We start from the raw sequence: 12,687 nt of genomic DNA, 5'->3' as shown, positions 1-12,687 counted from the left end.
GAGGCCTATCCCTAGTTATTATTTATGATCATCATATAGTATTTACACAATATAGTATGGTATAGTTAGTACTATTACTCATATTGTGCATAAGCAAACTATACTATACCATGTAGAGACTATACTATGACAATAAATAATAACTAGGCCTATTCTTGTTCATTCCCACCATATGATCATGCAATAGACAATCAAAATAATCCTTTATCAATCTTACCTATAGCCCCACAAACTCCATTATGTTCTCTTATGACCTAATTTTGCATTCACTTACTTTCTACCATTACTAACACCTAATTTTGGAGGATAAAAAATCTTATAGAGATAAATCAACATCTAAATGAAAAAGAACATTGTATATGAAGTGATAATGTTACTTGTGAGTACTAATGAACTATGGATTAGTATACTATTAAAGGATGTGATCTTTGGAAGAGACACAAATATTTAAGAGTGTCTTTCTGACAGTATAACTTAGAAATTCAACACATAATTTAATTTTCTTTGCTAACATCCTGAGTCTAAGGTTATGGATTTCTATTTAAAATCTTGGTGATTACTAGTTCTCCATTCATTCCAAACACTTGTGGAACTTGTGTGGTATTGTCATTTACAACAGTATAAGTGACTTGAATTAAATATGCAATCATATTGATTTATTTTAAATGCTCACCGATCATTCCTATATGTTCCATGATCTCCTCCATATATGTATCAATGGGATATGTTGAAAGATCAAAAAATCCATTATCTCGTTGATATTTAATCCATGTTATTTTCTTCACTAATAATCAAGTAATCCAACAATGGCATTAGTGCAAACTTTTTTTAAATGATAGGAAAAGAACATTATGCTAAGAATAGAGGCAAAACAAGAAAGGAATAAATGACATGAAGAATTAACACCTCAAAGAGAAATATATAAAACAAGTTAACTAATGTGATTAAAATATTTTGATGGTTGGCACTCTAGAACGATAAAATAATAGAGAAGTGAGGTAGTAGATATTTTTATTCAGTCACATGTGTTTCTGCTTCAAGTGTTCTTTCTATTTTTCTCTTTTCCATTTTTTATAATTTTATACATGAATAAATTTTCATGAGATGAATTTATATGATACATTATTCATACAAATCAAATAAGAGAATAATGATTCTTAAACCCACTCAATCACTTGAAATCTAGACCATTTTTTGAGATGTCGCATATTTTTGAGTTTGTTGGCATCAGAAAAAACATGTAAATTTATCATAAACTTGAATTCTATAAATGAAAGGTCTTGGAACCTTTCTAGATTTACAAATAGTCATTTACAACTCAAAAAATAGTTTCCAAGCTTCGACCAAAATAGACAAATGTGATTCAATATTTTGAACAAAAATTTGTAAAAAAATCTTTCCTTCACTTATTGATAATTTCTCTTCATTTGTTGTAAAAAACTCCTCTAATTTTTCCCTCTATGAAGCATAAAGTTTTCTAGTGTTACTACTTAAAAATTGAGTGGTCAAAGGGTTTTCTAAGAATGGTGACATATTTTTTGAGTGGGATCAAGGGCAAGGAAAGTATAGGAGAATGTTTCATTGAGGATTTCATAAGTTAATAAAATAATTTATGGTTGTAAAGAATTTACCCTAGGTAAGTTGTTGATTGGAAGGATTGTAGGAATGTGGAATAGGACAATCACAATAGTTATAAATGTATTGATAGAGTTAGTTGGATAAATGTAGAAGATTAATTTTTGAATGAAGTATTTATTTGATGTAAGCAGAGAGAGAGAGAGAGAGAGAGAGAGAGAGAGGGGGGGGGGGGGGGGAGGCGTAGGGAGGGAGGGAGGGAGATCCTAGTCTTGGGTTTTTGAAGGATAGGATACATGGTTTTTGTCATAGAGAATAGGAGAATAAGGATAGCCAATTAGAACTAAGAGTGCATACTCATTTTGGAGAAAGAGAATAAAAAAGGAGTTTGTGAGGCTATAGGTAAGGTTGATAAAGGATTATTTGGATTTTTTTTGCATGATCATGTGATGTGCATGAATAGGCCTAGGCCTAGTTATTATTTATGATCATAGTATAGTATAGTATGGTATACTTAGTACTATTACTAGTAGTGCATAGAGGTAGAGTATACTATGATCATTAATAATAACTAGGCCTAGGCATGTTCATGCCCATCATATGATCTTGTAGTAGGAAATCAAAATAACCCTTTATCAATCTTACCTACACTGCAACCCCACAAACTCCATTATGTTCCCCTGTGACCTAATTTTGCATTCACTTACTTTCTACCATTACTGAAAACATGTGCATACAAAATCAGGTCATAGGTAAAATCCATAATATTTAAGATGGGAACTGATTGTGGGTATTTAGCTATTATAATTACTTCCAAGATTTCAAATCCTAGTAGCAAACTGGTCTCCACAGAAATGAGTCCAAGTAATTACAACGTTGTTAAGGAAATAATAAATCATGTAGGTAAGATATTCTAGTGTTTATTCTCCTTTGGATGTTATTGTAAACATGAGGATGCTCACAATGTTTAAAAGTGTAAATTTACCCTCAAAGATCAAATGATTTTTCTCTTAGGCAATTTGTTTCATTTGAAGTTATAGAGAAGCATTGTCTTTAACATTTTTTTCCTTTTGCATCTTTTATTTTGGTTTAGTTTTATAGCTTGCATCAAAGGTGGAAATCATGGAAGGAACTTTGAGTGCCAAAATGGATGACTTGTGTGAGATCTTAGATGATAAAAGGGTTCCACACTTTGATTTTATATTGATAGATCACTTAAATCAAAGTTATTTTTCATATTTCTTGATGCTTGAGGAGAGAGGGATGATTATGAGAGAAAGTATCATTGTGGCTAATAATGTGGGTTCAAATTTTCCAACAATCTAAAAACTTAAACTAATGAATTGGAGAGTGAAGAGAGAAAGTGTGGTGTAGAGTATTTGAGTTTTCTTCCATCAATTATCACAGTTTTAACTTTAAACTAATCTCCCCATCACTATAAGGACATAATTTTTCTATGTTAAATGTGTTCCCAGTAGATAGTGAGTTCTTAAAATAAAGCTAAAAGTGGGTGTTACTCCCATCATTTTCTATAATTTATAACATGATATTTTTCATTTTGTTTCCACCCTTATAAGGAAAAAATTCTAGCTTATGTAATTCTTTATAAACATTTGCAAAGTTTACATAACAATAAAAGAATTGTGTTGCTTATGAAGTGCAAAGACAAACTTGATTTCTTCAAATATTGTAATATGAGTAAGAGAAAAATAAAATTAACATTCATTTTATGCTTACCATTTTTAACAATTCTCATAAATCTTCTAATTTATTATGAGATCTAAATCTATTGCAATTGGTATAATTCTATGTTTTTAGTCAAAGTTATGATTTTAAAATGTTTAAAAATAAAGCCACTATTAGTTCAACCAGGCACCAAGAAAGTTTATTATATATAATTTTATCATTTTTTAAAAATATTAATCATCGAGAGTTCAAAAAAATTTCAAAGTACATCAAAGATCCAAGGGAAAATAGCGAGCCCAAAGGATCAAACAAGAGTAAAAAATCTCATGGTAAGCATCACGAAGTTACAAAAAGAGGAGCAGCTAAGATAGAACATCATCTTGATTTTCCAGCCAAGGCATCCATCCTTGTGATCCTTCCATCTAGACAACCTTCTTCCTATCCAAACATTGAACATACATATCTAGCCTATCATAAGAGGGAGTACTAGTGTGTCTAATTTCTTCTATCAGGCTATCCAGGGCTTTGTCAAAAGCATTTTTGTCTTCTATGATTCTGACCCATTCAAATCCATGCTTCATCTCATATATAAACATCTCCACATGCCCATCCTTAAGAAATCTCATCAGCTTATCATGTTCTAGATTCATAATACAATAGACCTGCAAGGCAATCTTAAAACATGTGAGTATTCTATAAAACCTAGTAAGACTTCTATCATTGCTTTGAAATTTGGCTTCATTTCTAAATTTCCAAATGAACCAAAGGATGAGAGATGAAAGAATATGCCAAAAAATGTTAGTGTCTTTTTTCAATCCCTATATACAACCAGTAATAATTTCAAAGGTATAAACATATTTAGTAATAGATAATCCAAACATTAACTAGATTTCTTTAGCAAAGTTACACTCAAAAAAGATATGTCTCATGGTTTTAGGAACCCTACATATAGAACATATATCAAATCTAGTAAGGTAATTTCTAGCAGGAAGTTTATCAAGAAGGACCTACCATTTAAAACATTTAACTTTAGGAGGAATGGAAGATTTCCATAACTTGTCAAGGGCTTTTTTCCATTCAATGGAGCTAACATTACAATACCAAATCTTATTAATATGAGGTCACAGAAGCATCAGAATTAAGGAACTTATATATGTCTTTGGCTTTGATTTTAGTAAGCACAGATCCATCTCTCCATCTAAAGGATAAATAATGAAGAGAGTCCACATCAGTACTTCTAGGAAGATTTAAGGAGGCACATGCATTTTTAATTAAATTATAGGTTCTAATTTGAGAAATAGGAAGATCAAACCTTCTAGCTAGACTATTCCAGCTTATAAGAGTATTATGCTCCATGATGTCCATAATACATTTAATGCCCTTAGAGTTCCAAGATTTAGCAGAGCAACTTTTAGTGAGAGCAAGAGGCTTATCAGAGTTGCTGAGATTCCACCAAATAGAGTGCTCCCCATGGATGGCATACTGGTAATCAAAAGTGGTGTTATCAATGAAACCATGGATAATCTCCCAAGCTTTCCAAATGGATCTAAAGACCCAGGTCCCTTGAATGGAAACAACAAATCTTCCAACCACCAGGTCACAAAAGGGAAGACCTTTCTAGGACTTGGATTTTTTAGGAACACCACACAGGATGTTATTTCTGATAAGGACTTTGCAAGGCTCATTACCTTCAAAGGCCTAGAAGATCCATTTGGAGGCAAGTGAAATACCTTGAAGTCTGAGGTCCTTAAGACCAAGGCCACCAGATTTTTTATCTAGATGACACCAATTCCACTTTACCATGTGAGCTTTTCTTTTGCCTTTACCATCTGACCAAAGGAAATTATGAATAGCTTTTTGAATTTCAAAAATTTTATAATTACTAAACATCCAGGCAAAAGAGTAATAAATTCTATAGGATGATAATTTTTTTGAAAAACTTGAACCCTTCCAACAAGGGAGAGAGCTTTATGATTCCACTTGTAAATTTTATAAATAATCTTATCTTTGACCCATCCCCACATATCCTTGAGTGAAGGGGCTATAGAAAAGGGGATGCCTAGATATTTGACAATCTTATGAGGTCCACCCCAAGTATAACCAAATTGGCCTAACTAGTTAGGAGGAGTATCTTTGTAGCCAAGCATAGTATATTTAGAACTAGAGATACAGGCCCCCAAGGCTTTCCCAAAGAGCTCAAGCTTTTGATTAAGACAATGAATATTATTCTAAGAAAGCTCCAAGAAAAGGGAGGTATCATTGACAAAATAAATTTTTAGAAGTTTAGAATAGTCAGGAAGGGTAATCCCCTAAACTATCAGAGAGAGAGAATCATCAAGAAGGAGGTAGAAAAGAGCATAAGAAGTAATAACAAATAGAGCAAGAGCAAGAGGGCATCCTTGTCTAATGGAGCAAGAAAGAAGAATGGGTTGAGAAAGAGTACCATTAATCTTAATAAGAGTTGAAGTATTAGCAACAATTTTATCATTTTGCAACCAAAATAATCCTTTATTGATCTTATCTACATCCCCACAAACTCCATTTTTTCCCTTGTGACCTAATTTTGCATTCACTTACTTTCTAAAATTATTAACAATGTGTGCATGCAAAATTGTGATGTAGAATCATCTTGGGTGTTAGAGCATTATTGCATTAACCAAAAATATTTCATTTTAGTTGTTTGAATAAGGGTTGTCTTAATATAGAGTTGTTTTTTGTGGAGGCTTTCTACTTAGTAAGTAAATCATACATGCTCAAAATATCCTAATTTTAGATGTGGATATTCATCTTGGATATATCAACCTACTAATTGAGGCTCAATGCCATACCATGTGTATTCATGGATTTATTGGGGATTTTTAGTTTACAAGTTTGGTATAAAAAATTTAGGCTCACCTTTGAAGGCCTAAATGTGCCTGAGTAAGACCCAAAAACTTGACAAATTGGCACTTGCATCAAGCTAGGCCCGTGGATCAAAAGCCAAGGTTTTTGAAAAGTGGTTATAATAGCCAATTAGAGCAACAATTTGAGAGTTATGGCCTTATTAAGTTGGTCCAACCAAAACTTCCAAAATAAATATAAAAAATGTATTTGGCTAACTATATATGTATTATTACGATCTTTTGGCCCTCGATATTAAGTTTGAGTGTCTAGAATCTTCTTAGGTGGCATAAAATTTCCTATTTAAGAAACACCAAAACATTGTTTAGGATAGCTTTAGGTGATAGTTCATAGCTTTGTCTTTAGATTATTGTAATGGATGCACCCATGTGGGTTAGCATATTGTACTCCTAAATTTTGTAAATCCATATTCGTGATGATAATAAGAAGCCCATATTTTGTTCTCAAAACTTCTTGTTATTTCTTTGTTTTTGCTATGTCTTTATGGTATTAAGGGGAGCACCCTTCATCAAATTAGGTCATTAGGGAACATAAATGAGTTTGTGGGGTTGTAGGTAAGATCGATAAAAGATTATTTGGATTTCTTGATGCATGATCATAATGGGCATGAATAGGCATAGGCCTAGTTATTATTTATGTTCGCAGTATAGTCTCTGCATGATATTAGGAGGGACTTCATGTTTTTCCTATTCATAAGCTTATATTAAAGGAGTTACAAAAAGTTACTACCATGCATGATAAAGGAAGTTGTACCTTTTTGTACACACCATAATTCATGATCTTTTCTCAATTGCACATGACCTCCTATACAATTACAAATAAATCATTAGTATAGTCAAGAATAGAAACAACCAAAATAAAATAGGAATTGCTTCCTCTTATAATGAAACTCCTAACATTTTAGGTACATTTGAGACCCTAGATAAGGAATAACCTTATTAAGCTTCCCTTTTTTGAAGAATAATTTAATATTTTCTACTAAAAAAGGTCAACCATGTAAAGGTAGAATCTCATCCCTCCCCCCTAACATCATTGTAAATTCCACTTTGACATCTAAATTCATTCATTCATTCATTAATAAAATGTAACTTTTACTAATTATCACATGTTAACATTCATTAACACATAAGATTCATTAACATTCATTTACACACAATGGTCATCAATATTCATTAACACATTATATTAATCATGAACATTAATTAGCATTTAATTAAATTAATTGAGACATAAGAATCATTCATTATCATTTAAATTTAATAATTGACAATAATTTCTTTGATTGTTTTGAATTCCTAAATTCTTGAAGAGGAAAATCCATGTCATCAATATCATTTCACTAACCCTCAACGGTAAAAAATAAAAGGTTAATTTGAAAATATTCTATTATAATTTTTACAAGTATTTTAGTACTTCAAATAACATAATCATGGTGCTCTTTACCTGATCTAGCCACACCATCTTGCCTGACAATCTCAACCTCAAGGTGTTCATCATGAACAGAGGCACGTACATCATCAAGAGCAGCAACATGTATGTCCTTTGCAACTACAATGTAAAATGTTACATTAATCCAAACACCCAAAAAAATTAAATTTTTATTAGTACACCAATTTAAATTTAAGATATAGTATTTGCGTTAATAATTACATATTAAAAAAATATTCTTGGCATAAGTGTGAGGATGAAAGAATGGTGGGGTGTAGGGTTTAATGACTAGAAGAATGGAGGCTACAGTGCTCATGGCAAAAATAATATGGAACAAAGAAGATTTGAGCCCTTCAGGAGGCATGATGGTTTGACCTACTAGGGCCACAAGAATGGTGGATGGTAGAAGGATGGAAGAAAAAGTTAGCAAAGAGCTTACTAGAAAAAAGTAGGGAATACTAGAGAAGGTGGATGACAAGATGGGAGTGGGATTATTAGAAACTTTGGAAATAGTAGCCACCCAATGTAGTCTTTTACATCCTATAACATGGGGGGAAAGGTGAATTTTGGGAAGATTTCTCAATGATTGAGGAAACCACAAGTAGTGGAAAACTAGGAAAAAAAGAGGATTGAAGACCGACTATAGGGGAGATATAAAGTAGAAAAGGTAATAATAGAGAAAAGCTCATTGAAGGAGAAGGTAAGATTTTTAGAAAGTAATGCTTTCTTTCTAAAATGGGGAGGGTCATGGCCTACAATAGGAAAGCTAAAAAATTGGTGTGATGAAAAGTGAGGAAGGGTTAAAGACTTTAAAACATTGGAAAATGGTTTTTTCATGGTAATGGTGAACATAGACCAACATAGAAATTTGATTTTGAATGGAGGACCATATTTTATGGAAGGCTTTGGCATGGGTTCCAAACTTTGATCCAACAAAGAAAATCATAAAAAAAGTTCCTATTTGGGTGGGGTTGTGAAACCTCCTACAAGAATGTTGGAATGATTATTGTTATCAATTGATAGGAAATAAATTGGGAGCCTATGTGAAAGTTGTGAAAATTGTAGATAAGGAAACCTTCCAAATGTTTCCAAGGATCTACATTATTTGGATTGATTGTCACCCTTTACCAAAAATTATTTAGCTATATTCACATAGTCCTTAAATGCAAGAAACATAGATAAAGGGAGAGGATCTTGTAGGTATTAAAATAAAATTTGTAAAATGGAGAAGTGAGTGGGCTACTACTGTAGAAGCTTTAGGGGGTGTTTGTGTATTATGGAAGGAGGACTCAGTTAGTGTTGTGGTGATGCAGTAAGAAAGCAACTAGAAATGGTTAAAGGTAAGATCAAAACAACTTGAAGTTGAATTTAATGTGATAAATGTGTATTGTCATGCCCAAAATTTACTATAAAAACACAACAATTTTTTTTTTCATCTTTTTATTTCTTTATTTCTCCTTATCACCCACAAATTTCTTAGTTCATGATTAAATAAATATGGTTCAATAACTCAATGTGAATTTCCATGATTGAAATATGAACTAATTATAAACCTTTTGTTGACTTTTCCATTCATATCATGTTTTATCTAAAGGTCGATTCAACAATACATTCAACTAGGTAGCAAGGTACTTATCATAATCATTATCAAAAAATCTAATCCTTACATTAAGGTTACATTCAACCCATAATCGAGTACTAAATTAACATGTTTTCTAATTGTATATGTGAAATCATGGCCCCCTAAACATATTCACATTTACCTCTTATGATATACATCATTACAAAGCAATAGAAACTTCTTACATACATGGCAATATGAGGAGTTTAAGTAGGTTTTCTATATAGACTTTATATCCTTGTCAGGACAATATAGATATCTTACTAGTTTATCTCTCTTACTAATATAAATGTATAATGGTATCTTCTTAATGCATTGCTTATATATCCTTTTGTTTTTAGTTTTATTTATTTTATTATTACTCTTACATGTACACATCTCTTCACTAGTATCTATATGTATAGGTGAGATCAAAACACTAAAATTTCCTTGTAATCTATTGCCTAGACAATATAACTTTATTACTTTAAAATTAACAAGAAATGCTTAGTTATCCTAGTTAATAAGTACATTCCTACTTACTTAACAATGATTGCATTTTAATTTAATATACATTTCTAAACCAAAGTATATACTCCTTATTAGTCCACTATTATTTCTAGGAAGGACATGATTACATACTACTTTTATAATATTACCACTTGCTAATCCTTAAGATTATCTCAAAATCAAATGGTGCTAAGACTACCTATATACCTACTTATGTACTAATAAGTCTAAAGCTTGAAGACTAAGCTGGATTCTCCTCTCAATATAATATACTAAAATTGAGAAGAACCTTTTCCACAAAATCTACCATACTTCCCCATATCTGGCACCTAAGTCTTGGTTAGAGCTCCTACTAACTTTTTTGGTTCCCCCCCCCCCCCCCCCAACTACTTGCTGTCTAGGCCCATGTGACAAGCCTAGGAACACTAGTTGTAGTCATTTCATCCTAGGTAATAATGGTTGGATGAATTTTTGTTGGAGGATATTACTTTATCCTTAAATTAAAAAGTTTCCCCCTAGTTTGAATATTTCCTTAAACATTCCACTAACGCTTGGTTCCCACATGAGTGGATAGGTAAAATGTGATGAGGAGGCTCCCAAGGTGGTTGGCCTTGGGAAGTCTCCTCACTACTATATCTTTTTTTTTATTTTCTTTAAAAAAAAGGTGCTCTTGTGACAATGTTTTAAGACATGTCTTGTCCTCTTTTTTTTTCTAGGAATTGGAATCCCATGATTATTTGTGGGATAAGCATAGAGTACGCCTAGTATTATAAATAGGTGTAGAGTCTTTGAAAATAAGGTAGACTTAGTGAGCCTATAAGTATGTATATATGTATAGTTTTTTTTTCTTAGGATGATGACACAAGGTTTGAGGAATATTTTTCCTATTATTTTATTGATTTGTAATCATAGGGAAAGAATTATCTTCCTTTCCCATACAAATTCCAGAGAGGTAAAATGTATCTACAGCAAGGTTTCACTAAAAGTTTTATTGCATTTCCTTCTATCCTTCATTTGATAGGATATGAGTATGGGTTTAAATTTGGCTTAACCAGGCTATCCTATTTTATATGATTATTGGTTCTATTGATGCCACTTGAAATAGTAGTAAATAAAACTAGAATCTAAAGAACCTTCCATACTATTGGCTTGATATATTACATCAACTTTATAGCTTGCATTTGATCATGTTCCATTGCAAAATTTTACCAAAGTATTCATTATAATGAAAACTTAATGAGAATTCTAGCTTCAATCAAATGCATCTTAAATTTATTATTCTAAGATATAATTATGACTATTCCTTATCATGAAACTATCTCTTATATGACAGAGAGGATAGTCAACTCCTTATATTCCAATAAAGCACATAAAGATACAATGCATTTAGTTAAGAGAACCTCCAAATTACTTTCTCTGCCCATGAACCCATACATCACAGTGGTATATTCAAATGGAGATTTGCTTTTATAGCTCAATAAACAAAGAAAAAGAGTAGGAACTATACTTTTACAATTACAACATTTGATGCCATGAAAGAAAACAATATTTCCTTCCAAACAAAAGACATATCCCTTCTTCTCTACTATGCAATCATTCATTGCAACCACATGAACAATATGGAGAGTTCACCTTTACAGTTACAAAGAAAAATGACAAGTTTTATCTTCATGCAACATCCATAGGATGATCATTCCAAGCTTGTTTCCATTGCTCCCTTGAGCACAAAATTTGTAAATGCATCACAAATAAACAACAAGGACCATGGGTGCTTTCCACCCAACCATAGGCCTCCAAAGAGACCACCCCTGTGCTAGGGGAACAAGGCTCAAATCGGGTTACATACATCACAAAATTTTGCATGAAGACACAACACATAACACAATCAACACCCTTCCATGGCTTGCACAATGATTCACCATTGGAATCATAAAACGTTGGGTGAAGGTGGGCTCTTCAAGGAGGAGAAATTCATAAATATCATATTGCCAATACATTTGGCCTCTCAAGGTCACCACAACATAAACAACATATTACCACTACATTGCCTCTCAATGCCTTCAAAACAACCATCTTCTCCTCATCCACCAAACCTCCTTGTACCTCCCAAACAATAAGATTCATGGCCATGAAGGAGCCCATGCTCCATAATAACAACCTCATCATGAGGTAAATACAAAATTTTCTTTCTCACCTGAAATGTCAAGCCCAACTTATGCCCTTCACCCAAGGCTTCTCTGCCCTCCCAAGGGTGAGTGAAGCCTTCACACCCATAATCACAATCAACACTCACATTCAAACAAGAACAATAGCAAAACAAATTAAGAACAACAAAAAAAAACCAAGAAAGGATCTCCAAAAGCACAAAACACATTCACTTTCCATTGCAACAAAAATAAAACCAAGAAGGTGAACCAAGAAATTTACAAGAACATCACACATTCTCACATTGTCACAATACATAATCAATGCTCATAATGCAACAAGAACACCACACTTTCACACAATATCCAAAAATCCATATCACAAGATTTACAATGCAAATGCATACTCTATTAATGAACTCTCACGCTTGCAGATTTGTTTAACCATGCTAAAAGCAAGAAATGAGAAAGAAACAAGTTTTGAGACACCAACCTTGGTCCAAGCTATGGTAAGGATAGTTGTAGTATAGCTCCCTTAATCTCCCTCCAAAACCTAACAGTCTCTAAATTTAGAGAGTGGGTAGACACCCCACTAGTTTGGCCAAGACCCTCTAATAAAGCCTTCTCACTAACTTATTTTAGCAAAAACACTAAGCCACTACTTCTTACAAACTTGTCTCCTCTAACTTTTCTATTTTTGACTAAGTGGGAACATGGATATGACAACTTCAAATTCGAATTGATGGAAGAATGCATGGGTAAAGGGTCCCTCTAAGCTGCTTAGGCACTCACATGGTCAAAAATAGGTTCCTAACTTGATATAATATCACATGGCTATCTTAT

General features: G+C 32.6%; 1 pseudogene; it reads left to right on the top strand.

Annotated features, from left to right (window-relative positions):
- Window positions 1-3,024, top strand: part of LOC149562430 (uncharacterized) — a 32,584-nt pseudogene extending 29,560 nt beyond the window's left edge.
- Window positions 3,025-12,687: the final 9,663 nt, after the last annotated feature.

This window comes from Cupressus sempervirens, chromosome 4, assembly GCF_028749045.1.
Source record: "Cupressus sempervirens isolate cs-2001-9-10 chromosome 4, ASM2874904v1, whole genome shotgun sequence".
Taxonomy (NCBI): domain Eukaryota; kingdom Viridiplantae; phylum Streptophyta; class Pinopsida; order Cupressales; family Cupressaceae; genus Cupressus; species Cupressus sempervirens.
This window is presented reverse-complemented; position numbering and strand designations above follow the sequence as displayed.